General features: G+C 41.9%; 1 long non-coding RNA gene across 2 annotated transcripts in view; it reads right to left on the reverse strand.

The window, feature by feature from the left end:
- Positions 1-230: 230 nt before the first annotated feature.
- LOC129527976 (uncharacterized) overlaps positions 231-27,089 on the reverse strand; it is a 35,966-nt gene continuing 9,107 nt past the window's right edge. Inside the window, exons 2-5 of one of the 2 annotated variants that reach the window (XR_008673091.2) lie at positions 13,595-13,691; positions 7,851-8,057; positions 6,821-6,859; positions 231-785 (exon numbers count right to left, since the gene is read on the reverse strand). This is a non-coding gene — a long non-coding RNA (uncharacterized lncRNA). The remainder of the gene's footprint in view (positions 786-6,820; positions 6,860-7,850; positions 8,058-13,594; positions 13,692-27,089) is intronic. The other variant, XR_008673092.2, reaches the window with a different exon arrangement.

The raw sequence follows: 27,089 nt of genomic DNA on the forward strand, positions 1-27,089 counted from the left end.
ATTAGGTTTGAAAGGTGCCTTGGATTTTCACTGTGGAATGTGTGCCATGGCTCTCCCTCACATTCAGCATCTTGAGTTGTGCACAATTCTCATCTTTGATTGTGTAGAGTTGTCATCCACAATCTTTCCTTCCCTCTGCTTCCCTTTCCTGTATTACACAGCATCAAACAACTTCTTCCTTTCAGATTTACATCAACTAAACAGAAGTCCTAACCATGGTGCACGTACTGGAGATACAAAGAGGAACAAATTCCAATTCAGGAAAGAGGAGGATATGATAGGAGGAATCCCTAAGAGACTGAAATAGCAAGTGGAAACCACTCTTCTATTCTTTGAGGGTTTGGGGAAATGAATGAAAAAGATCTGTTCAGATGCTTTGCCTTCCTGTTGGGAATTTTAACAATTAGAACACTTTTAGCTACAAGTAGAAGAAACTCTGGCTTGATTTAAACAACAAAGAAGTGTATTATTTCAGGTAAATTGAAAATCCAGGGGTGGAGTGGACTTCAGAGTTAGTTGATTCAGTTGCTCAGCAATATCTTAGAAGACTCATCCTCTTACTACCTTTCCTTTCTCCCACTTTTAATGTTGGCTTCATCCTCATGCTGGTAGCAAGATGGCTACAGAAGTTCTGGAAATATACCAGACGTGGCAATGCTGCAGAGGAAGGAGGGAGAATATGCCTTTCTGCAGATCTTTCTTGGAGGAGAGGCAAGTTTCTCCAAAATTACTCAGATGATTTCCCCTCATGTGTCTCTGGCTGGAATTAGGTCACATGGCCATTCCTGAACAAAAAGACAAGGAAAATAAGACTTTTCTTATACCCAGCCACTCCTGGGGCTGGGAGTAAGGTTAGATTTTTCCAGGTACATGGGCTGTGTTAAACAGTGGGGGAATACCTGAATAAAATTGGGGTTCTGTTAGAAGGAAAGAAAGGAGGAGGTAACCAGTGTTACCTTAGGACCAAACCCCAAAGGGTGTTTGGGATGGGGGAGCTGTGAAGCATTCAGTTTGGTAAAAGCAACCTGGAGGTTATCAGGGTTAGTGGCCTCCTTCTAGCAGCATGGCCGTGGGTGGCTCTAAGTCTCTAGGGAAGTCCCACATTCGGATCAGTGCCACACCCAGTGCATTTTGGGACTGAGGCTATTGGTGGGCTCATGCTGAAGGGCCTGCTGTGGCATCCCCAATTCCTCATGGCCTGGACAGGGCACACAGACACCCAGAGGTTCCCACATGCCCTGCCAAGAGGTCAAAGAGGGGCTGCGCGGTCCAGTGGACCAGCACAGAGTTTGGAGTAGAATGTCATGAGTCTTCTTCCTCTCCCTAGGAATATTCCCAGCTCCTTTGTGTCTTCTCTACAGGCTGCGGCTGAGCTTTGCCCATCCCCATGAAGACTCCATTGTGTCAGGGGACTGCTTTTGCCCACATCTGAGTCCTTGCTTTTTGCCCCATTTGGGGAACACCCATCTGGCATGGCCAGTACCTTCAGGGCTTCACCCCTAGGCCTCTGTGCAGAATCAAAGGCCTAGGTACAATTTGGCTTTGGTATTTTTTCCTCCACTTCTGTAAAAACATCTAACGAAACCATGGCAAACATCCATCAGCATCAAATCTCTTTCCTGTTAATAGATCATTCTGAGTCACATTCTCTTATTTTGCTTTTCTTTAAATTAACTCAAACTATTCCTGCGCTCTCAGAGTGAAGTGTCCAAGGTGGCCAATACTGCACCTGTGCCACCTCACTTCTTCTGTTTCCCGGTGACAGTCACAACTTTCCTATTGAAACAAGAAAGCACCCAGCCAGGACCCCATCTCCATGTATTCAGGCAGGAACCACTTACCCTGGCTTGGAAGTCCCTCCTGCCATGCACACTGGAAATCCCCAGGGCTGACCCTCCGCAGCAGCCTTTCCTGAATTGCCGTGTAGCTTCCTCAGACTTCCTGCCTGCCCCCACCCCATCCTTTCTCCTCAAAGCCTTGTTTCTGCAGTCACCTTTTCCGTCATTATTCACGTCATACCTCACATTGCTCCCGAGTTTCGTGAATTCAGTGGTAAGGGGTATGCTCTCACCATCTTCTGTGTCCCTCAACCCTACTCATCTCTGCCTATCATATCCCCCTTCCTGACAGATCCCATTCCTAAGAATGCTGCCCCACCACTCCCTTGGGTGTCCTTCCCCCTTCCTTGGTTCCATATCCCCTATAACACAATAGACCAATCCCTTTAGAAAAGTCTTAACTGAGCCCTGATGGATGACCCAGGTCAAAGTTTCCAAAGGCCAGTCTACCCACTAGATTCTCATCTGTATCAGAACTACCTGGGGAGTTTTTGAAAAAGGCACACTCAGCTGGGTACAGTGGCTCACGCCTGTAATTCTGGCAATTTGGGAGGCTGAGGTGGGCGGGTAACTTGAGGTCAGGAGTTTGAAACCAGCCTGGCCAACATGGCAAAACCCCGTCTCTACTAAAAATTCAAAAATTAGCCAGGCATGGTGGTACACACCTGTAATCCCCGTACTCGGGAGGCTGAGGCAGGAGAATCGCTTGAACCTGGGAGGCAGAGTTTGCAGTGAGCTGAGATCGTACTACTGCACTCCAGCCTGAGCAACAGAGCAAGACTCCATCTCAAAAAAAAAAAAAAAAAAAAAAGCAGACTCCTGGGCCCATGTTCTGACTACTGAATTAAAGCCTAGGGGGAAGAGGTGGGGGAGAGAGTCTAAGTTTGTTTTAGTACACTTCCCAGGCGATCCTGCTGATCCAGGTGTGGGACGCACTGGCTGGGTGTCTCTCAAGTTCTCATGTAGCCACTGGGTTCATATGGCTGTCTGGATTCCCATGTTGAAAGCACTCATGTCATCGGGGGTTAAGTTGGGAACCGAAGCCTCCTTCAGGCGCTGGGCTAACACAGTTCCCTGGGGAACCAGTGGGAGAGGAGATTCACCTGCAAGCCAGACAACAGGTCCACATATTCTGCACTGCCATTTGGTGGGGTCAGCAATAAGGTGCTGCAGACATTTGTGTTTGTTTATTTGAGGGCTAGGTGTTTAGGGATTTAGGTTAATGATAATGCCTAGAATGGTGTCATGGGTTAGACAGTTGAGGAAGCATTAATTTAATTATCATCAACAACAAACAGCCATTGAGTGTACCTTGTATAGGACGCTGGGGCTTAGTAATAGAGACTCAAAAATAATTAAACACCTTCACCTGGAATCACTTACAAGGTAGCTGGGAAAGATCGCACAGGCTTCTAAAGATGTGCTGACATTGTTATTTTCTAAGAAAAATTGGAATTTAGTTGTTTTTGACTTTTTCTCTTAACTCATTCACTCCAGAGTTTCTAAGGGGCTGTGATATACCAGGCACTGTGCTCAGCCAATGGTAGGGAGAGTGGTAAGAATACAGAAATGAGAGGACGTGGGCCTCTGTAACACAGAGAGAGATACATTACACACAATATGATCAGGGCCAGAGAGAGAAACCTACTAATTCCTGTGAAAACACAGAGAAGGGAGCTCTTTCACTGTGAAGTTCAGGAAACTGGTTGTTTGGATCTGCCCAAGAATAAACTATAATACGTACTAGCGAATGCACTGTAATATGTACTATATAATACATAAGCTATAATTCGTACGAGCGACTGCACGAGGCACTTTGAATATGTTACCTCACTTAATATAATCTAATTTTTCATTCCCAGGCCCTCATTAGGTATGTATTATTACCATAGTTTTACATGTTACATAGATTCTCCCTTGATGGTAGGTGATGCTTGATGTTGAGAGGAAACAAAATACTGTCCCTGCAACCCCCAAGCAACTATTTGCATATGCTGATTTGCAGAGGAGGCCCTGGAGTGCTCAGATGTAAGAAGAACTTAAACTCAGGTGGGAACAATGAACTCTCAGGTGGGAACAGTTGGAGAGCCCTTAGGAGGAAACCTGCCAAAAGGGGAACAGGTGTCTGGCCCACTGAGTTGACTCAGTTAAAATTTGACCAAGGTATAAGGCTTAGAGAGTACGTGGGGTTTTTGCATACAGGTGTACTCTGTATTTATAATCAACCACAATCTGGAGAACCAGAAAAGCTGCAAAACTTTGAAGCTCAATAAGCATTGTTTGGAGGCAATCCTTCACAGACCAAAAGATGAGAGCTTTCTATTTTGTTTCAAAAATAACTGTTAAGAAACAGTGATGATATTGCCCAAAGGCCTGAGCATGGAGGAACCAGATGGCAGCAACGATGGTGGTGGAATTTTCTCCTGACTGGCAGACAGTTGCTCTAACTGGCAATGAAAAGTCAGTTGCTTTCAGGTGACTGAAATAATGGCAACAGTAACAATAAGGGCAAGATCTCAGCCTCCAAGTGAACTTTGTGGACCAGCTGGGTCTGGACTTAGAGTCTGTTCAACAATCTCCCTTAGAAGTTCCCAACAATAGTTGCAGAGGGAGAATCTGTTAGAAACAACAACAACAACAACAGCAACAAACTAAATAGCCCCTAAACTGATTTGGAGAGGGACAGGGTGAAGGCAATCAAGTCAGAGATTTATGTTAAGTGCCTAGATTTTTACTCCCAGCAACGTGGAGCTTGAGCTCTTAGGACTCCATACAGATGAGAAAACTGAATGTTATTGCTCAAGGTCAAAGAACCAGGAAAAAGCAGAGCCAGGATTCAAACCCAGATTCTTCTCTCTACAAATTTATTCCTCTTGTGAGATGATATTTGAATTGAGGCTTTATAATTGGATAGGGGGCTAAAGGCAGATCATTCCAGAGATAGTTGAAACTAAGCTTGTAAAGACAGAAAGGATGAAAAGAGCAGGGCTAGGCCACGCAATTTATAATTCAGCGAGGCTGATGATGGGCTGTGTAGAGGGAGTTTCAACAGGTGAGCCTGGCAAGGCAGTTTAGTAGTAGCCCTGTGTGCCCTGCTAAGGCAGAGCTTCTAGTCCTTTCTTAACCTACTCTCCCATCTTTTGACAAACACACAAATCTCTTTCCTCCTTTACAGTTATTTGAAATAACAGATGCAGTAAATATTTTGACCAAAAAAAAAAAAAATCTCAGCAATGAAAAATTTTAAATGTGGATTTTCAAATTACTATATTCTTGAGTCCATTGAGTATTTTCTATCTCAGCTGCCTGGAGGTAGAGCTGTCTGTCAGTCAAGGAGATGAGGAAGAGGCCATCACATTTCTATGAAGGCAGTGAGGAAGGTGAAGGAATGGAGTCAAGAGCCCTTTCAGAGGAAGAACTGATGAGGGTCTCATGGGACAGAATTATTAGATTTCCGAGCTACCTTGATTTTGAGGACTTTTGCTTTGAATCAGAAAGCTGCAATATTCCAACCCAACGTGCACCGAGTGTTGGTTTCTCAGATCAGGAATCAATCAAAGAAGCGAATTTTAGTCCTGACAAATACTTTGCCATTCACAACATCCCTAGGTGTTTTGTGTCAAAATGAGGGAATCTATGACTTTAATGATTTCTCCTGCAAAGCAAATGGACTCTTTCCCAGATGCATATTGATTACTATAATAACTGCTGATGGTTGTTGGGCTTTTATTGTATGCTAGATGCTGTACAAAGTACTTTGCATGTATCATCTCAATAATGCTCGCAATAACTCCAAGAGTTAAGTGCCATTATTATCATCCTCATTTACAGATAAGGGAACAGAGGCTCAGAAAGAAGTGATCTGCATAAGGTCACACAGCTGGTAAGTGGTAGAGTTGCAATTAGAACTCAGGTCTGTCTAATATCAGTCACTGAGTATATGAGGAACCACTCAAAAGAGAATTCAGGGACCTATAGAGTGAGCTGGGATGTGGTTGTATCCTCATCTATACCTCGGGCAGGAGATCCAGGCAGCATTGAAGTGTAAATGTCCCCTGGGGTTAGGGTGCATCATTCCTGCAGGGAGACTCTTAGCCTTTGCTGAAGGTGGCCTCTTCAGGTTTTTTTTTTTTTTTTTTTTTTTTGAGATGGAGTCTTGCTCTGTCACACAGGCTGGAGTGCAGTGGCGTGATCTCGGCTCACTGTGACCTCCGCCTCTCGGGTTCAAGCGATTCTCCTGCCTAGGCCTCCTGACTAGCTGGGACTACAGATGTGTGCCACCACACCCAGCTAATTTTTTGTATTTTTAGTAGGGAATGGGATTTCACTATGTTAGCCAGGATGGTCTTGATCTCCTGACCTCGTGATCTCCCCGCCCCGGCCTCCCAAAGTGCTGGGGTTACAGGCATGAGACATTGCACCTGGTCTCTTCAGTTCTTTGACTTAGAACAGACAAAACAACATTCGTTTCCCATTTTCAAAAGCTTCCCCCAGATGCTGTTCAACTGAGGTCCAGATGGTGTATGGAATAGATCTAGGTGTTTGCTGGCCAAAAAGCTAATTCCTGAATTGTAGGGCTTGTCCCCAGGCTTGATAGTAGAGATGCTGGGAAGGCCAGGACAATGCCAGAAACAGAGTCTCAAAGGAAAGCAGAGAGAATTGTCCACTGAGACCTCTGACTCAGTGTCCCCAGCCATTAAATGACCTTTACCTTACCTGGGGTATATGAAGAACTCCTTTTACATGTCCTTTTTTTTTTAAGTGATATCTTAAACATAACTGTGAAAAAAGTGCATACTCTTCTAAAATTCAGATGTTATAAAATACTTGAGCAGCTTTTAAACATTTAACCTTCAAAGTTTTGCAACTTAGGCTGCAAGTATGAAAGAAACAAGTTATAAATGGTACTTAAACACAAATTACATTCTTTTCTCACAACTGATACGGACTTCAGTCTTGCTAATGATAGGACAGAAGTTTACCTTGTCATCTATGGCATCCTTTGTTATTTGTCATAGATTCTGGGGAAAAAAGCACATCATGTATGCTTGTCTTAAACTTAACAAATGTAGTTGTTTAAAATTTAATAAATATTTTTCTGAAAACCACTTGCAGATTATTTCTAACAGGGTTACAACCTAAATTACTGAGGTTTAGAAGTGTACAAAGATGTCATGAATGCCCTTGGCTGTTGCTGCTCTTTTTTCTCCATGTATTTGACACCTAAGTCTAGACCAGACAAATCCCAGCTGTAATCCAATGATGACCAACCTCAGAATTGTGGTATATGGCTCTAGAAGTTAAAAAGAAAAGAGCCATCACTGAAACAGTTGAAATTTGTTACCACTTAACTGGCAGAAACTGAATGGTGTAATGGTGGAACAATGAATCCATGCTTCTTTGGAAGAGGAAACTAAGTATGAATGGAACAATCTATAAATGTGGGAGGGGAGTAAAGAGCGAGCCTCCCAGGGTTAACTGCAATGCCAGTACTATAATTTTCCAAAATTGGAAAAAAATGGACAAAGTTTTGCACCACCCAAAATGAAGTCAGACCAAGCCCATCATATTTTAAATATGTGGTGATGCTTTCTTTAGAAAGGGCCTCTGAACAAGATGTAAGAAAGAACAGTTCTGCTTGCAAGCTCAGTCTAATGCTGGCCTTGACAGCTCCTGTGGGCTTCTATGTGACTACTGTGAGTGAATAATGGAACAACATTTTCACGCAAGGCCTGCTAATTCTACAGCCTTCTGAGATCCATAAGTTACTGCAAAAAACAGAGTTTGTGCTTATACGCACTAGGAGATCTCGAAGTCCAGCAAGAAGCTTGAAAACCCCTCACACTGGAATCCTTCATCTAACTAACACCAAGAGTCTTTGTTCCATTTGCACTTAGGGTGTTGTATTGTTTTTTGGTTGGTTGGTTGGTTGTGTCTTCCAGTTACATTTTAAAGAAGGGATGGGGCAATAGAGTATTTGCATAGATTTGTAGGAAAAAGGTTGACACCTACCTCTGTCTTTCACCTGAATCTAGCTGTATCATGTTGAGTTTCCAAAGAGATCTCTTGTCAATTATTGGGGGTGAAGGGAGTAGACAGAATTAGTAATTGACTTATCTTTCTCTCGATGATGGTATAGGAATAAGTGCTAATAGCCAAGGTAAAGGGCCAGCTTCTCTCCTCCACAAGTGGTATTCTCCAAGGTGTTCAGACTTTTCACTGTAATGAGGGAAGGGAGTGGAATTAATTGTACATCCCTCTTTTGCTGACCTCTAAGACTGCTGCTATCTCTCCTTGCCATGCTTACCACTCCCTAGTCCTATGGGGAGCCCACTTTCATTAATACGCCGTTTCGGAAGTGAACTCTGGGTCAATGAGAGTAAATCAAATGGAGGAAAAAGACTAGAAAGAACAAAAAAGAAGTGGGCCTTCACTTTAGCAGTGGTCACACTTCAACTTGAAAACAGATGGAAAGAAATATAGACTGTGGTTACCACAAATAGAGAATGCATAAAATTGCATTCGTTAAATTAGGTACACATTTTTACCATGACATACTTGTAGCCTTCCAAATGATTCTCTTTACTTAGACGCTATGGAAGGAAGGGATTTTTTTTTTTTTTTTGTAAATTTCTTCATTTCCCAGATGATGTCTGCAGAACCACAAATGTGGAAAAGGTGGATATTAACTTTCTCAGTAACTGCCTGCTGACTTGTTTGCTTCTCCTAATTGTAAGCTCCTTGAGGGAGGCAATGGGTTTAACCACTGCTGAATACCCAGTGTGCATGGGAGATGCTCGGATAGTTAATGAGTGAGTGAATGAATGAATTAGCAGCAAGAAGAATTGAAGAGATAGGAATTGAGTGCTATAGCAACAAATGCACTAAGTGAGCAGAAAGTTTTATTACTACATGTATCCATAATGGTGACATGCAGGTAAAAAATATTCTTTTTATGGTTTACAGTTGAAGTTCAGTTTTAGGAGTGAGGGATGACAAGAAGTAAGTGTCAAAGTATTCAGTGAAGTTGCCAACATCAAGGACTGATGAGCAAAAGTAATTAGTAGTGGCAGTAGTTAGTAGTTTTTAGAGACTCAAAACAGTCATTTGCAAGGAGGGCTAAAAAAAATCAGCTGGGAAGCATGAGATTATCTTCTGCCCCATCTCTTTATGACACCACCACTTTCCTTAAGGAAGTTAGACATCCATAGGTATTACACTAACCCTTAAAGCTGTCGAGCTGGCAAGTCACTCCCCTGGGATCAATCATTTATTCATTCAATAACTTTTTTTCTATCCAGCATAGGTCATTATACTAGGTGGAACAGAAAAATTGTAGCACGGTTGGGTGCGGTGGCTCATGCCTGTAATTCTAGTGGTTTGGGAGGCCGAGGTGGGCAGATCACGAGGTTAAGAGATTGAGAACATCCTGGCCAACATGGTAAAACCCTGTCTCTACTAAAAATACAAAACTTAGCTGGGTGTGGTGGCGGGCACCTGTAGTCCCAGCTACTCGGGAGGCTGAGGAAAAAGAATTGCTTGAACCCGGGAGGTGGAGGTTGCAGTGAGCTGAGATGGCACCACTGCAGAGCAAGATCCCATCTCAAAAAAAAAAAAGGAAAAAGAAAAATTGTAGCACATAGTTCTTTTCTTTAAGTTATTTATAACTTAATTGCAGAGAAAAGATATAAAAGCACTCAAAAAACTAAGGTAAAAAATCATGGAATACATAAAAGATGTCAGAAGGCAACATGTGATCACAAACCTGAAGAAAGGGTCTACCCAGTTTGTCTTTTGAGTAATATCACATCCCGTCCTGATATGCAGGATTACTGTATAAGTCATGTTCTTAGGACATAAACCTGCCTGCCTGGCCGAAGTTGAATGGACCCAGGGTGGCACCTGACCAAGCTGGGCCAATCAGATCCTCCCATAGGAACTTGGAATTTGTGTAAGTTCCAGTTTGGTTTGGTTTTCCTCCTTTATAAAATAGATGTAAATATTGGTAGTGACCATTTTCTACCATGACAAAGCAAAGAAGGTCAGTTGCAGAAAAGAAAAAAAAATATGAATCAAATGTGAAGAGAGAAGCAAAGATAGGAGAAGGAAAGAAGAGACTCTCTGGTTCCCTAACGGGCTCTAGTCTCTAGGTTCAGTAGTTCTGAGATTCAATTTTCTCCCTGTCCTTGAGGTATGTGAGACGTTACTGCATCCATACAAGAGTGCACTTCTGCTTGCTTCTGAAGAAAGCAATTTCATATTTTACAAGTTGAGTTGACATTGTTGACTTGACAGTGCTGTGTTATTGGAAATCCAGGGAATTCCTGGTCCAAGTTGAGGATGCTTTCCTAATACCCGCTTCCCCTTCCATGTGTGTACTAGCACCTCCTATTTCATGTCATCCCAGAGGCTGGGTCCTTCCAAAACCCCTTTAGTGCCCTCTCTTTCCACCTCCAGAGTACCAGTGCTTCAAATATTTTATTTTATGGAATCCTTATAATAAGTTCCTATGAGGTAGATTCTATTATCTCCATTTCACAGATAAATCTGACACAAAAATAAATGGGACAATTTACCCAACATCACATGTCTAATAAGTAGTAGAGCCATGACATGAACTGAGTCAGGGTGATTCCTGAATGCATACTCCTAACCACTAAACTACCCTTCCTCTTTTTTATTTTTTATTCTTTTGCTAGTATACTACAGGAAACATTACATAATATGATCTTTTCTTTAACACATTACAATCTTTCTGTTTCTGCTATTCCATATACTGGTTTGTTTATTTGTTTGTTTGAGGCAGAATCTTGCTCTCTCCCAGGCTGGAGTGCAGTGGGGCAATCTTGGCTCACTGCAACCTCTGCCTCCCAGGTTCAAGTGATTCTCCTGCCTCAGCCTCCCGAGTAGCTGGGATTACAGGCATGCACCACCACGCCCGGCTAATTTTTAAATTTTTAGTAGAGAGGGGGTTTCACCATGTTGGCCAGGCTGGTCTTGAACTGCTGGCCTCAAGTGATCCGCCCACCTTGGCCTCGCAAAGTGCTGGGATTACAGGTGTGAGCCACCATGCCTGGCCTCCATGTACTGTTATTTAAGGCATAAACCTGATTGCAGAGACTAGGGAAATGCCCACCAATTCCTTTCATCTTGCTAGGCACACTGGAAATATAAATTTCCTACCCTTCCTTGCAGTTAGGTTGGAGATATTTGCTGGGTACTGGCCAATGGGGACAAAAAGTGATATATGCTACTTCCAAGCCTCATATAAATTTCTCTAGGTAATTTTCTTTGGTCTTTCTTCTCCTTCCATGTAGATAAGGAGTTCATATGCTGGAATGATAGTGACACAGGCTATAAGGAGCCTGGATCCCTGAGTCATCAGATGGAGAAGAACTACTCAGGAGAGTCATCCAACCTTCATAGACAGTGGCATGAGGGGGAATTAAACATTGATTATGTTAAGCCATTGAAATTTGGGGTTGTTTGTTACAGAAATGTTCATTTTCCCTTATTGACCCACCTACTGAATTCCAAAAATTGGGTAAGCACTGGTAGCAGCCAATAAAGTAGGCACTTGCGTAGACATACAAAGATTACTTTTTATAGAAGCTTGATCCTTTATGAAATCTGGTTTGTGTGATCAATGAAAGTACTGATAATATTCTCAACAGACACTTGGCCTAGTGCTTCTTAGTTATTAAGAAGACAGTTCCATGAGAGTCTTTGCTATAGCTGTTGGAGTAGATCTTTCTTTTGCTCCTCAGAATGTTCCTTGGGTTGTAGGATCAGCTTCTTGCTTATGTAGGGACAGGAACTTTAGTCAGAGGGTCAGGGAGTTACATTTCCGGACAGGATGCTCAGGGGCCCAGCTCCAACTTACATACAGCCTGCATTTAGTTGCTTTTTGACAGCAACTAAACAGGATAGAATTTTGTTTGTGTGCGTGTGTGTGTTTTTTAACTTACGTACATTGTGGCCATTCAGCCCATCATTGCAAGGGCTTTCTCCATTCCTACAAGTTAGAAAGGGGAATCACAGTTACCCAAATGGAAAACTTCTAGCTTGAGTGAATAAAGGAAGATGTAACCAAGTGGATTTGATTAAGGATGAACCCCTATTTTTGCAGCTCCACTGGCGGGGCTATGGAATGAAACCTAAGTTTCTTCATGCTGGGAAATTCAAATTGGAAGCTGATAAGTTACGGAAATAGCATAAAATATGCCGTGAAAGTTGCTCAATTTAATGTTAATCTCATCATTAAGTCAAAGATCAAGGTTTATTTCAAATGAAATTTATCATGAACTTAGGAAAACCTCTACATGGTTTTGGTAAATTGTCATCTTTCAAATGAACCTCCTGACTTTCCCAGTGCAAAAAGTTCTCTGCATGATCACCTTAAGAGAAAGAAAGACACGGGGCTAAAATTCTTGCTTTTGTTACATTTCTACAGTTGAAAGTAAATGACCCAAGAATACCTACCATTCCTTCAAAATGCCTTCGGCTTCCAAGGGACTGCTGCATTAAAACTAAAGGTCATGAGTTTTGGGGGTGTCATGCTCTAAATAATCTGTAGCTGTTGTTTTAGTATTGTTATCCATTCAACCAGTATTTCTGGAGTATCTCAATGTTCTAAGCACTATCTAAGTGAGACAAAACTGCTATCTCCTGTCTAATGGAGTAATTATTTATTTACAATTTGCTGCCACTGCCATTAGAACAATGGAATCCAGAGTCTAGCACGTAGTAGGAGCTCAGTAAACACTTGTTGAATAAATGTACAAGCTCCTTTGAAATCTGAGTACTCTTATGGGAGCAGTAGCAACAATATTGCCTCTGCTTTATCTTAGTTTTTGTCCCTATGAACAGGATTCACTTTCCCACTTTGAAAGAGGAAACAAATTGCTTCTACAGGCAGCCAATATTTCTTGAGTACCTATTTTGTGGTGGAGACAGTGCTAGACACACTGCCTGGGAGATACTCATTCTTTGACCTCTGGCTTCCAACAGTGGCATAGTGGCTGGCCTTTGCTTTACTGACTTGGGTAGACAGATAATTCTCAGATAAGTACTAATGCTTCTGAAAATATCTCCTTTCTTTCACACTCAGTTATTCCAAGAAGGCAAAGAGGGAGGCAGTTAGTTGTTATGAATTCAGGGCCATTATAACCCTGATTTACTTAAGAGTACATGGAATGAAACAAATAAAGCGTTAACCAACATTTTCTTTGAAATGAGTTTGGGTAAGATTAGCTTAGAGGAGGGCATCATTACGGGGAGAAGAGCCATTCATCACTGTCTGCAATAATCCATGTTGAATATCTTAATGTTTAATTATTTTTAATCTTTTGGAAATAAAGAACTGCCCCAGGGTGTTTTCCTTACTCTTTCCCTCCTACAGAGCAGCCTGCTTTGGGAGCTGAAGATTTTCTATGTATTCTTTGAAATGGATCCAAATTCATTACAGATACACTGTGAAGTGGACATAGACGATGAAACTGGTGGGTGGGGGCGGGTGTGTGGAGGGAAAAAAGAAAAGCTACCATAAGTAGCCAGGGCTAGTTTGAAAAGTTGAAAGGTGATCTTTGACCTTCTCATGACTCATAAAGCACTTTATGACTCCTACCCCTTAGTCAAGAATTCTCAAGCTCAACAAAAGAGCTTTTAGCTGAATTGCCATTTGTTAACCTAGCTTCAAAAGGACTACTTATTTCAGTTTCTGTGTTGACCAAGTAAAGTTCTTTACTTTTGACTACCTTATAGTTTACCATCTTGGTTGACTTCATGTCGATTTTCTAGGCCATGTACTTTGTCCAGCCACAGAATTGGATGGGTGAGGAAAAGACCAGGTGTCTTATTTAGCCATGTGGATAGAATAGAAAAAAAAAAAAAAAAAAAAAAAAAGGGAGGGGAGAAGGGGGTGGTGGGGGGCGGGGAGAGAGAGAGAGAGAGAGAGAGAGAGAGAGAGAGAAAAGAATTTGCAATTAAGAGACATCCAGAGTTGCAAACCCCAAGAAGGCAAACTAAGGGTATTCCTATAGTAGAAGTTTCCTGGGCTAAATACCCTGGGCCTATTCCTAGAACTTTCTAAAACTTTCACAGCTCCAATTTCTGACCTTGTCTTAAAACTGATAAAGAGTGTCAATTATTTCATTCACCGCCATTGACATGTCCATTTACCTTCTGGGGAAGGAACTACTGGAGGCCACAATGGGACTCAAATGTAGTTCAAAAGGCCTGTGACCAATTTAATTGGACTAAACTATAAAGGGCCATAGGCACTAGAAATATCTTTGGATTTTTCTTTCTTTCTTTCTTTCTTTCTTTTTTAATACCTTGTCTCATGTCTTCTGAACTCTATTTCCTAGGCCACAAAACATGATTGGTTTATTTGCCTCTTTGAAATGCTCATAAAGTCAGATTAAAGAATTATACCCAGTCTGTTTTTAATAGACTTTGGCAGGGACTGTGTGGTAGATTAAAGATGGCCAAAAATTCAACGTTCCTTCAATGAGAGGTGGGGTCTTTGTCCCCCAAGCCTTGAATCTGGACATGCTCTATGACTGTTTGACCAATGGAATTAATTGGAAGTGACACTGTGCCAGTTTCTGTGGTAAGTAGTTATACGGCAATAGAGAAATAGAATATGTTGTTTGGGTTCAACCAACATATTCATCTGGATATGGTCATATATAGGGAACTCTTACAGTTGTGAGAACTCTTAGCAAAAATCTACTATGTTCCAGGAATTGTACCCAGTTTGGAGAATATGGCTATTCATATATGGCTCCTGTTTGCAAGATATTCAGTCTAATGGAAATAATAGACATGTACATGAAACTTCAAGATTTAAGCTAACGATGGTACAAAGGGCCATAGCAGTAATTCTCAAATGTCAGTGTGTGTAAGAATCAACTAAGGAGTGGGTTAGAAATGGAATACCCCAGGGCCATATGTCCAAAGACTCTGACTTAGCAGATCTGTGATGGAGTGCAGGCTTAACAAGATCACCCAGATTATTCTAAAGAATAGGAATGAGAACAGCATTTTAAGAAACACTTGCTGTAGGAATAACTAGCTTGGAATGACTCCCTGGGACTGTGTGGAGAGGCCTCCAGAGAGCTCCACAGTTCTGCAAGGCTTTGAAAGAAGAGTAGGAGCTTGTGCTCCCAAATCCAGGCTTCTGACATGTTGTCATTGGTATAAGATGACAAATGCTAAAGGACTTCCCTAACCAAAAATACTTCCCTTGTGAGTCCTGCTATAGTGTTTAACACTCCTACAGTATTTAATCTTTGAATAGGCTTTGTAGGACTCTGCAAAATGGTAAATATGATCTGCAAAGGGTAACACAGTAGTCCATTTTTAGTGACTAATGCATTAGCCCAAAATTTCTTCTTTTATGTTCCAAATAATCAAATTTATTTAACTATCTGCTAGCTCTTGTGTACTGTAAGTGCTCAATATACTTTTTTTCTGATTGAATAAATACTTTTTGTGGGCTCAGAAAGTATGAACCATGGATGCTTAAAGGCATAGGCTATTTTATAGAAAGACACTCCAGTGAGTTGTAAGGAAATTCTCCTTCCAAAGCACAAATTGGTTCCTGGGTAGAGAGAGTGACTACCTGCTCTTGAAGAAACAAATACTGTCTGTGTTCAGAGCATGTTTAGCACTGGAAGTGGTGGTAAGGAACACACCGCAGGATTAGGCATGGTGCATTCATGGAGGTTGAAATCTAATTAATCAAAATTAACAACAAACTCAGAGAAAATTACAATGTGTACATAATTGCATGTGAAGTAATGTGGCAGCTATTTAAGGTGGTGTAGGAGTTCAGCAGAAGAGTCAGTCTTCTCATGCTAAGGAAGGCTCCTTAGAAGTTTAAGACAAAAAAAGAACTTGGCGCTCCTATGCAATATGTTCAGTATGTTCCAGATGCAGCCAAAGAATGTCCATAGATTCTGTGAAAGGATACAAAGAACCTAGAGGAAGACTATCTTGTGGAGAAGATAATTAAGCATAATCACTGTCTAGGTTATAAAGGGAGATGATTGTACTGACTCCTTCTCAGATGTTACCAAAACCAAAGGCTTTGGGACTATCATGGTCAAGAAGAATTATTTTATTTATGTTGATTACCTAGTTTCTTTGTCCTACCTGTTTCTGGAAAGGGGTTTGAAGCGCCATATCATCATTAATTCCGTCTCTAGGGAGCTGATAGACTTTCTGTAAAATGTGGATCTGAAGCTACGTCCATCAGACGCTTGCATGCCTTCACCTGGCATATGGGGATTCCACAGCCCAACCCCTCTGTCTCTCCAGGCTTCTGTCTTGCCGCTGCTATTTACACCCCTGGCTCTGGCCACATAGCTGTTTTCTAAAGCTCTTTTCCCTATAGCCTTTTTCAGCCCACAATGTCTTCCCCTTCCATCTATATCAGACTTTTACCTGTGCTAGAATCAGCTCAAGCATCAAATCTCTAATTATACATTTGTGTTTAGCTTCCAGAAAGAATACATTTATTGCACGCTTTGTTGTGTCCTCACTTCCCTTACAATCGATATGCCAGGTGTCTTTGTTTGTCTCTGCAGGTTCATTCTTCACCCTTCTACATCCTCCTCTGTGCCCCAGGAGCTGGTCCATATGGACTTTTGGCTCTCTTGTTCTCCAGCTCCCAGTGGGGTTCAGCTAATGTGAAATACCAACAGGAGTTCATAAAGGAGAAGGAGAGAGTTACGGTATTTATTTCCTGGCTGTCTCCCTTCCTTTCTAGTTGCTTTGGTTTGTCTAAGTCTTTATACCAGGAGCTACAATTTCTTTTAGGCAGCCCTCTGTAGCTGCCTGCTTTTGTTCTGGTATACCCTCCCCTCCTTGTTTTTTTGGGCGTCTGGTGGTAGCAACAGTTCTCAGTTGCTGCTAGCCCTTACTTCACTGCCCTTGTTTCCTGAAACCCTGGCCATGCCTTTCTGAATAGTCACTAATTTGTTTCATGAATTGCTCAGTATGAGTGGACCATCCATGTCCTATAAGACTGACTGATACACCTAGTTTGGAGAGTAGATCAAGAACATTTTGTAATGTTTATAGTCTGATAATTTTGTGTCTTTCTTCCAAGATGCTCTCTGCACTGCTTCTGTGAGCTGTCAAATGGGTAGACCAAGCCCAATGATAACACCAGAAAACATTATTTCAAGCCCCCCATAACTGCACCTCAGATGGGGTGTTCGAATGCCATTCACCAAGTCCATAGAGACAAATCTAATCAATTCAGATCAGGAAAACTGTAACATTAGAACTTCAGTAGCTGGGTGTCCCTCAAGCTTATTAGCAGAGGATGAAACATTTATAAGACAAATATAGCAGCAAATGTAGAGAACCAATCCTGGTAGTGCAATCCCACCATAGGATGAGAAGGCAGCAGTTCAATTAAATAGCAGGCATTTAGATTAATTATCTATGGCAAACCAAATCACAAATTCGATGCTCAATAAATGCTTGTAAAATGGAATATAATCAGATTATTGCTTGAGCCACAAGCTCTGTGGAGCACTGACTTGAAACCAGAGTTGAATTCCTGTTTGAACCAACCAGAATTTCTGAAGGCACCATGTCCTTCTTTGGAGATTGGCGGAATGCCCCAAGTGGGGAATGCCATGTAACAGCCTCTTAATTGCAAATCAAGGAGAGCAACTCAATGTAAAGTACAGTCATCCCCCAGTATCCATGGGAGATTGGTTCCAGAACTCCAGCAGATACCAAAATCCATAGATGCTCAAAGTCCCTGGTGTACAATAGCATAGTATTTGCATGTAACCCAACCACATCCTCCTATATACTTTAAATCATCCCTAGATTACATATAACACCTAATACAAGGTAAATGCTATGTAAATAGTTGTTCTACTGTATTATTTAGGGAATAATGACCAAAAGATGTCTGTACATGTTAAGTACAGATGCAATTTTTTTCCCCATGTATTTTCTTATTTTATTTTTGAAATGGAGCCTCATACTCTGTTGCCCAGGCTGGAGTGCAGTGGCATGACCTCAGCTCCCTTCAACTTCTGCCTCCTGGGTTCAAGCGATTCTTGTGCCTCAGCCTCCCAAGTAGATGAGACTACAGGTGTGTGCCACCATGCCTGGCTAATTTTTGTATTTCTAGTAGAGACAGGGGTTTACCATGTTGGTCAGGCTGGTTTTGAACTCCTGACCTCAGTTGATCTGCCTGCCTCAGCCTCCCAAAGTGCTGGGATTACCTCCCCAAATATTTTCTATTTGCAGTTGGTTGAATCCATGAATACAGAACACACAGATATGGAGGGCCAACTGTATTTGCTAAATGATAATGGTGACCACACAGAAACTGCAGTGTGTGGAAAATTACATGTCTGATCTGGGGACAGTTGAATATTTATAGGTCAAGATCAATGAGGAATCTCTCTGGCTTTCCTCTCCTACAAATCCCCAGATTCACACAGGCACATGCATCTGAGCCTCTAGGCTGGGGGGTCTGGAGAGGCAGGCACCGTAGAGAAGGAGTTTTTCATGAGTGATGGTTGTGGATGAAAGCAAAACCCCTGACTTGTGTGCCCAGGGGCTAAGATCTGAACTCCTGGCCTGAAAGAAGGGCTCTGTTGAAAGAACAGTAGGCCTCCCTATGCTAAATTTGGCCAGTGGGATTTTTTCAATTTGCACCTGGTGTTGGGCTGGAGTTCATGAAAATCCACAAAAAGGAATGTTTCCGAGTTGAATGACGAAAGGGGAAAAAAAAGTTGAACGGGAGTCCTTTGGAATCATGAAAAGCACTGATTCAGCTTGTGAAACGGAGTCTTTGCTAGGGAGAATGTTTCTAGGCCAGCCTTGGAGGTCTGGACTCTGTTCTCCACAAACATGCGCAATGGAGTATTTGCTATCCCCTGGTTGGTTAGCCTTTGAAAGGTGAGTTGAGATGCTCAAAACCACCCAGTGGGAGCCAAAAAGTCTATCCTTTTCTAACCAGGAGCCTTGCTCATCATCTCTTTCCACTGCAGAAGGTTTTTTCCACCCCACTAAATATTTAAAATTCATATTCAGTGACAGCCCTTTTTTTACTAAGTTGAAGCGTTTTGGTACTTTCAAAAGGGCTAGTCTTTTTGTAAAACATGCATTTTATTTCATCTAAAAACTTATCTTTTAGTAGTATGAAAATAATAAATGCTCATTATACAAATTTCAAATGGCAGTAAAGAGAACAATGCAGAAATACAAAGTCATCCTTAATTTTACTCAAGAGACAACCACTGTCGAAAGATTGGAGGATATTCTTCCAGACTTTATTTTCCATGCGTTTAGCAATATACAAGGCGTGCATCTTAAAAATCCTAATACAGCAAAGTTAAAATTGCACAGTGAATTCTCTGTACTTATGCAAAGGAATAAACTGCTTTTCTGATAAGCATAGATGACCTAATTGGTCTCATTCTTGGCACATTGCTAATTTTTGAGACATTTAGAAAACTTTTAAATGACTTGTCCTAAAAATATTTGGCAGGACATATATTAGAAAACTATGGAGTAAAGTGATCAGGGTGAGGCAGAATGATTCAGTTGATGATTTTCAGTTTATTCTAGGGCTGGATCCACATTAATGAGGGAGAAAAATGGTACTGTTAATCCAAATGATGTGAAAAAAGCTTCACTATGTTTTATTTAAATGCTCTGTAAAGTTTTACAGAAAGGGTTGTTCTGACGTTGCAAGCTCCTCGCTTGTTGCCTTGTCAGGCAAGGCTGCTGAACTCATCAGTCATTATTTTAATTTCTTTGTATTGTTGTTGTTCTTTTAATTTTGTCAGTTTTTACAGATGAATTTTCTGCTTTTTTTTTTTTTTTTTTTTTTTTGAGATGTAGTCTCACTCTTTTGCCCAGGCTGGAATGCAGTGGCGCGATCTTGGCTCACTGCAACATGCACCTCCGCACCTCCTGGGTTCAAGCCATTCTCCTGCCTCAGGAGCAGTAGCTGGGATTACAGGTGTGCACCACCATGCCTGACTAATTTTTGTATTTTTAGTAGAGATGGGGTTTTGCCATGTTGGCCAGTCTCATCTTGAACTCCTGTACTGAAGAAATCTGCCTGCCTCAGCCTTCCTAAGTGCTGGGATTACAGGCATGAGTCACTGCACCTGGCCCATTTTCTGCTTTTGTATATGATTTTAATTTCTATTAAAATGCTCATTTGCTCCCATATTGACTAATCTCAGCCTCAGCCTTGTTTCTTTGGGGCCCTTCTTAAAGATGCTTGAATTCATCAATGTGCTTGGCTAAGGCTGTGCTTCAAAGTTATGATAATTTATGAAGCTGATGGATGCAAAAACTTTAGAAATGTACATTGGACTTTCCAGTGCCTTTATAAAGATTAGAAATTTTTTAACATAGAAAGATAATGATAATGAAAAAAAACTAGGGCTTTGACTGTGTGCCACACATTGTATCAAGTGCTTTTTGTGCCTTATTTAATTCTCCATTGTTCTTAGGCAGTAACTACATTTATTATTGCTAGCCTAAAGATGTGTAAACAGAGGCTCAGTGTATTAGTCCGTTTTCACACTGCTGATAAAGACATACCTGAGACTGGGCAATTTACAAAAGAAAGAAATTTTTTTTTTTTTTTTTGAGACGGAGTCTTGCTTTGTCGCCCAGGCTGGAGTGCAGTGGCGCGATCTCGGCTCACTGCAACCTCCACCTCCCGGGTTCACGCCATTCTCCTGCCTCAGCCTCCCTAGTAGCTGGGACTACAGGCGCCCACTACCACGCCTGGCTAATTTTTTGTATTTTTAGTAGAGATGGGGTTTCACCGTGTTAGCCAGGATGGTCTCGATCTCCTGACCTCGTGATCCGCCCGCCTCGGCCTCCCAAAGTGCTGGGATTACAGGCGTGAGCCACCGTGCCCAGCAAAGAAAGAGGTTTATTGGACTTACAGTTCCACATGGATGGATAGGCCTCACAATCATGGCAGAAGGCAAGGAGGAGCAAGTCACATCTTACGTGGATGGCAGCAGGCAAAAAGAGAGCTTGTGCAGGGAAACTCCTGTTTTTAAAACCATCAGATCTCATGAGACCCATTCACTATCTCGAGAACAGCATGGCAAAGACCCACCCCATGATTCAATCATCTCCCACCATGTCCGTCCCACAACACGTGGGAATTATGGGAGCTATAGGATCAGATTTAGGTGGGAACACAGAGCCAAACCATATCATTCCGCTCTGTCCCCTCCCAAATCTCATATCTTCACATTTCAAAACCAATCATGCCTTCCCAACAGTCCCCAAAAGTCTCAATTTATTCCAGCATTAACTCAAAAGTCCACAGTCCAAAGTCTCATCAGAGACAAGGCAAGTCCCTTCTGCCTATGAGCCTGTAAAGTTAAAAGCAAGTTAGTTACTTCCTAGATACAATGTGGGTACAGGCCTTGGGTAAATACAGCCATTCCAAATGGGAGAAATTGGCCAAAACAAAGGGCTACAGGCCTGATGCAAGTCCAAAATCCAGCAGGGCAGTCAAATCTTAACGGTCCAAAATGATCTCCTTTGACTCCATGCCTCAAATCCAGATCACACTGATGCAAGAGTTCGGTTCCCATGGTCTTGGGCAGCTCTGCCTCTGTGGCTTTGCAGGGTACAGTCTCCCTCCTGGCTGCCTTCACAGGCTGGCATTGAGTGTCTGTGGCTTTTCCAGGCACATGGTGCAAGCTGTCAGTGGATCTCCCATTCTGGGATCTGGAAGATCGTGGCCCTGTTCTCACAGATCCACTAGGTGGTGCCCCAGTAGGGATTCTATGTGGGGGTTCTGACCCCACATTTCCCTTCTGCACTGCCCTAGCAGAGGTTCTCCATGAGGGCCCCGCCCCTGCAGCAAACTTCTGCCTGGACATCCAGTCATTTCCATACATCTTCTCAAATCTAGGCAGAGGTTCCCAAACCCCAATCCTTGACTTCTGTGTATGCTCAGGCTCAACACCATGTGGAAGCTGTCAAGGCTTGGGTCTTGCACCCTCTGAAGCCATGGCCCAAGCTCTACAGTGGCCCCTTTTAGCCACAGCTAGAGCGGCTGGGAAGCAGGGCACCAAGTCCCTAGGTTGCACATAGCACAGAGATCCTGGGCCTGGCCCATGAAACCACTTTTTCCTCCTAGGTCTCCAGGCCTATATTGGGCAGGGGGGCTGCCATGAAGACCTCTGACATGACTTGGAGACATTTTCTCCATTGTCTTGGGGGTTAACTTTTGGCTCTTTGTTACTTTTGCAAATTCCTGCAGGCTGCTTGAATTTCTCCTCAGAAAACGGGATTTTCTTTTCTATTGCATTGTCAGGCTGGAAATTTTCTGAGATTTTATGCTCTGTTTCCCTTATAAAACTGAATACCTTTAACAGCACCCCAGTCACCTCTTGAATGCTTTGCTGCTTAGAAATTTCTTCTGCCCAATACCTAAATCGTCTCTCTCAAGTTCAAAGTTCCACAAGTCTCTAGGACAGGGGGAAAATGTCACCAGTCTCTTTGCTAAAACATAACAAGAGCCATCTTTGCTCCAGTTCCCAACAAGTTCCTCATCTCCAACTGAGACCACCTCAGCCTGGACCATATTGTCCATATCATTATCAACATTTTTGTCAAAGCCATTCAACAAGTCTCTAGGAAGTTCCAAACTTTCCCACATTTTCTTGTCTTCTTCTGAGCCCTCCAAACTGTTCCAACCTCTGCCTGTTACCCAGTTCCAAAGTTGCTTCCACATTTTTGGTTATCTTATCAGCAGTGTCCCACTCTACTGGTACCAATTTACTGAATTAGTCTGTTTTCATGCTGCTGATAAAGACATACCAGAGACTGGGCAATTTACAAAAGAAAGAGGTTTATTGGACTTACAGTTTTGCATGGCTGGGGAGTCTTCACAATCATGGCAGAAGGTAAGGAGGAGCAAGTCACATCTTATGTGGATGGCAGCAGGCAAAGAGAACTTGTGCAGGAAAATGCCTGTTTTTAAAACCATCAGATCTCATAAGACCCATTCACTATTATGAGAACAGCACAGGAAAGACCTACCCCCATGATTCAATCATCTCCCACTGGGTCTGTCTCATAGCACATAGGAATTATGGGAGCTACAAGATCAGATCTGGGTGGAGACACAGAGCCAAACCATATCACTCAGAGAGGTTGAATCACTTGCCCAAGGTCACCTAGCAGGTAACTTGCGGAGTCTAGATTTAAACCTAGGCTAGAGCCTTAACCACTGTGTGTCACCGTGTGTCACCTTATTGTTATGAGGCATTTCTCCTTTGTTTAACCCTGTGATGCCATTTCAGGCTATGTGCAGAGGATCTCAACCCTGGATGCACATCAGACTCACTGGGGATCTTGGAAAATATGCCAGTTCCAAGCCCACCCCTTAGAGATTCTGATTTGAGACTGAACACAAAAGTAAAAGTTAACAAAAGTTAACAAAAGTTAAATAGAGGCCAGAGTTGGTCTTTTAATTAAGTGATTCTAAAGCACAAACTTTGGATTAGAAATATATTGCTCTGGGCGATGGATACATAAACTCTAAGAGTTTCATAGCTTTTCCTTATCTTGTTTTACCTTGCTTTGAATACTCATGACACATCTCCCATTGATGCACCTGTTTCAAGAATCAGCTCCTATACGAAATTTTCTAATCACTCCCTGCCTTCATTCCCTAAGCAATTTCATATTTAGTTTGGCCCAGATACTGGTGTAGTAAATGCCTTGTAGTTAGATTTTGATCAATTTATGCAGCGGTATCTTCCGACCCAGTTAATTTGTGTAGTCTTTAAGGGAAGAACTATGTCTTCTACAACTTCTGTCTTCCTTAAACTACCCTCCATGGTGCTGGGAGTGCAGATATACAAAAAAATGCTGGCTGAGTTAGTGGCAAAACTGCTGTGGATTTTGAACCTGTGAGAGGGTGTGCAAGGGGCAAAGAAGAAAAATAAGTCAAGTAATGGCAGTCTTGTTGTTCTAATCACATTTTATTTACATCATACTTATTGAGCATCTCCTAAGTGGTAATCTTGTTTAGTTTGCCACAGATGCCAGACAGTCCTTGCTGTCATGTTGCTTATATTCTAGTGAGAGGGACATTGATTTCTCACATAAATAAATGTACAACCAAGTCATTTCAGATACTATAAGGGTCTGGAAGGAAACATAAGTTAATGTGGAAGAGAGTGACCGGGAGGAAAGGGGACTTCAGGGAAGTTGGGGAAGGCCTTGCTGAGGGAGGGAATGTGTGAGACTGAAATCAGAGGAGTCAGCCATGAGAATTCTGCAGAACATTCCAGGCAGAAGCCCTGGAAGTAGGCATAAGATCTCTGTCTGTGTGTCAGGTAGGGCAAACATACTTGACAAGGAGGCCAGTGAGGGGTCCAGAGACAAAAGTGTGTGTTGGATTCTGTAGGCCTTGTAAGTCACAGTAAGAAGTGTGTATTTTATTATGAGCATGAGATTTTGAAAACTGCATGTACCCAATTGCAAATCACAGTCAATTGTTGGTGCAAATGCAAAGGCATATAGGCTGCCCTAATTATTTCATACATTTGGATGGGGGCCTTAAGACAATTCTGATAGTGACTTCTAGGGTAGGGAAAGGTGCAGTGTATTGGGTTCTATTTGTTCTAACAAAACATGTCCCTTGATGCAGCATCCAAATGCCTGAGGGACAGATGTTTTTTCTAACTATGCTGAAAGAGGGGAAAGGCAAGCCCCAATTTAATGTTTCTCATTTTACGCTGGTAGTAACTTGGCACTAGTAAAATTATGGCTTATTGTACTGTTTAATAATATCAGTTGACTATAACTCAGCTTTCTTTTCATACATCAATATGAAACTCATAAGTAGCAGAAACAATTTTGATAGCTACATGGTGTATTAGTTTTCTATTGCTGCATAACTAACTCCCACTAGTGTAGCAGCTTAAAATAGTACACACTTATTACCTCACAGCTTCTGTGAGTCACAAATCCCTGTACCACTTAGCTGAGTCCCCAGCTCAGGGTCTCACAAGGTTGCAGTCAGTGTCTCAAGGCTTAACTAGGGAAGAATCTGTTTCTGAGATCACTCAATTTGTTGGCGAACTTCATCTCCTTGCAGCTGTAGGACTGAAGGCTCCAGTTACTTGCCAACTCTCAGCCAAAGACCACCCTCAGACCTAGAAGCTGCCCTCAGCCCATAAGCAGGTCTCAAACATTTTTCTTTTATACATTTACTTTGCTCTCCATGGGTATCTTCTGGAGGTAGAGAGGGAGGTGCATCTTTTAAAACACTAGTTGAAAACTGGCTTTTAAACTTACAAATAACTGCACCATTTTTAGTTTTGACAACAGTCCCAAGACTGCTTCCTATCTTTTTCAGGTAAGATCATGCCATTCTCTAGCGTATAGTCAAAATAAATCTACTGAATTTTCCAACCTACCTTTCTAGGAGACAAGCCTGCCCCTGGAATATTTGCAGAGTGGATGTCCTATACATACACACACAAAGTGCTCTGTCATCTTTCAGAAGAAAGCCAATATTATAAAAATTACCAAAAAAGAAAAAATGAATCACAAAAAAAACCTGGGCATTTAACTAGTCCGTGAGTATGGCATGAAGTCAATATCTTCGTAAACCGAAAAGCATCTGAGACAAGTCTCAATCAATTTAGAAGTTTATTTTTCCAAGGTTAAGGACAAGCCCAAGGACAGCCTCAGGAGATCCTGACAACATGTGCCCAAGGTGGTTGGACTACAGCTTGGTTTTACACACTTTAGGGAGACATAAGACATCAATCAATACATGTAAGAAATGCATTAGTTTGATCTGGAAAGGTGGGACAACTCAAAGGGTGGGGTGGGGGACTTCTGGGTCACAGGTGGATTCAAAGGTTTTCTGATTGGCAATTGGTTAAAATAATTTATCTAAAGACCTGGAATCAATATAATGGAGTGTCTGGGTTAAGATAAGGGGTTGTGGAGACCAAAGTTCTTATTATGCAGATGAAGCCTCCAGGTGGCTGTTTCAGAGAGAATAGATTACAAATGTTTTTTGTTTTTTTTTTTTTATCAGTCTTACAGAGTCTATTCTGTCAGTTCTAAGGTCTCTGTTTTAATGTTAATGCTGGTCAGATGTGTCTGAATTCCAAGGGGAGAAAGCTGTAATGAGGCACGTCCTACCACCCATTCCCATCATGGCCCAAATTCGTGTTTCGGGTTTACTTTAGAATGCCCTTGGCTGACAGAAGGGGTCTATTCAGTTGGCTGGGGGGCTTGGAATTTTGTTTTTGATTTACACCTTTTAGCAAAGGTTTGTCTTTAATTGTCACTCTTTGCCTACCCAGTATTTGAGTGGTTCCTGTTGATTCTGGAGACTTCAGTCCTCAAGATATTAGATCCAAAGTGTGATATTGTTAGGTCAAAAGCAGTGAAGTAGTGGCAGCCAAGATTCTCCATGACTGCCATAGTCCACTCCTTCCCAGTTCCCCACTCCATTACCTCTACTCATTCCTCGATATGGACAGTAGATGTTTTCTCCATCTTATGTAAAGAGTTACGTAAACTGGGCTCCAGGACAAGACACATCGACACTCTTCAATTACGTTGCTGCTCCCAAACCTCTTCCATTTAGAATACCTGGGGCTGCTTCCATTTCAGGTTGATATCAACTAACAGACATTTGGAAACATAACTTTTTCCTCACTTCTGAGAATTCCAAGGGAAAAAATATCATTTGAAACCCTATCTAAAGGAAAGATGTGGGCTAGCTTCTTCCCAGGCTCAGACAACCAGTTTGGTTTGTTCTTTAGGGGGTGGCTGCTGCCAACCTCTCAGGGTTTCCTGGGTCAGAGAAACAGAATTTGGAACCTGTAAGTGTTGACTAAGACAAATACCACATATTTGATGAGCTAAGTATTAATAAACCAGCTAAGTAATAATAAATAATAAATCTAATTGTAATAAAATTAATAAATAAATTTGTGGCTTAAATTCCCTTTGAAATATACACACACACACAGGTTAAGGAGAGAAAGCATTTGGCAGAATACATTTGAGGAGTTGCCAGCCATATAATTCTTGAAAATAGCCAGATAAAGTTTGCCAAACCTAAAAGTAGTTAGATTTGCTCATCTATACGTTAAAGAAACATTAAGGCCTTTACCTATCGACCTGCACCTACTAAAGAAAAGGGAATTTCAGAGTTGAAACTAACATTTCTTTAAA

This window comes from Gorilla gorilla, chromosome 19, assembly GCF_029281585.2.
Source record: "Gorilla gorilla gorilla isolate KB3781 chromosome 19, NHGRI_mGorGor1-v2.1_pri, whole genome shotgun sequence".
Taxonomy (NCBI): Eukaryota; Metazoa; Chordata; class Mammalia; order Primates; family Hominidae; genus Gorilla; species Gorilla gorilla.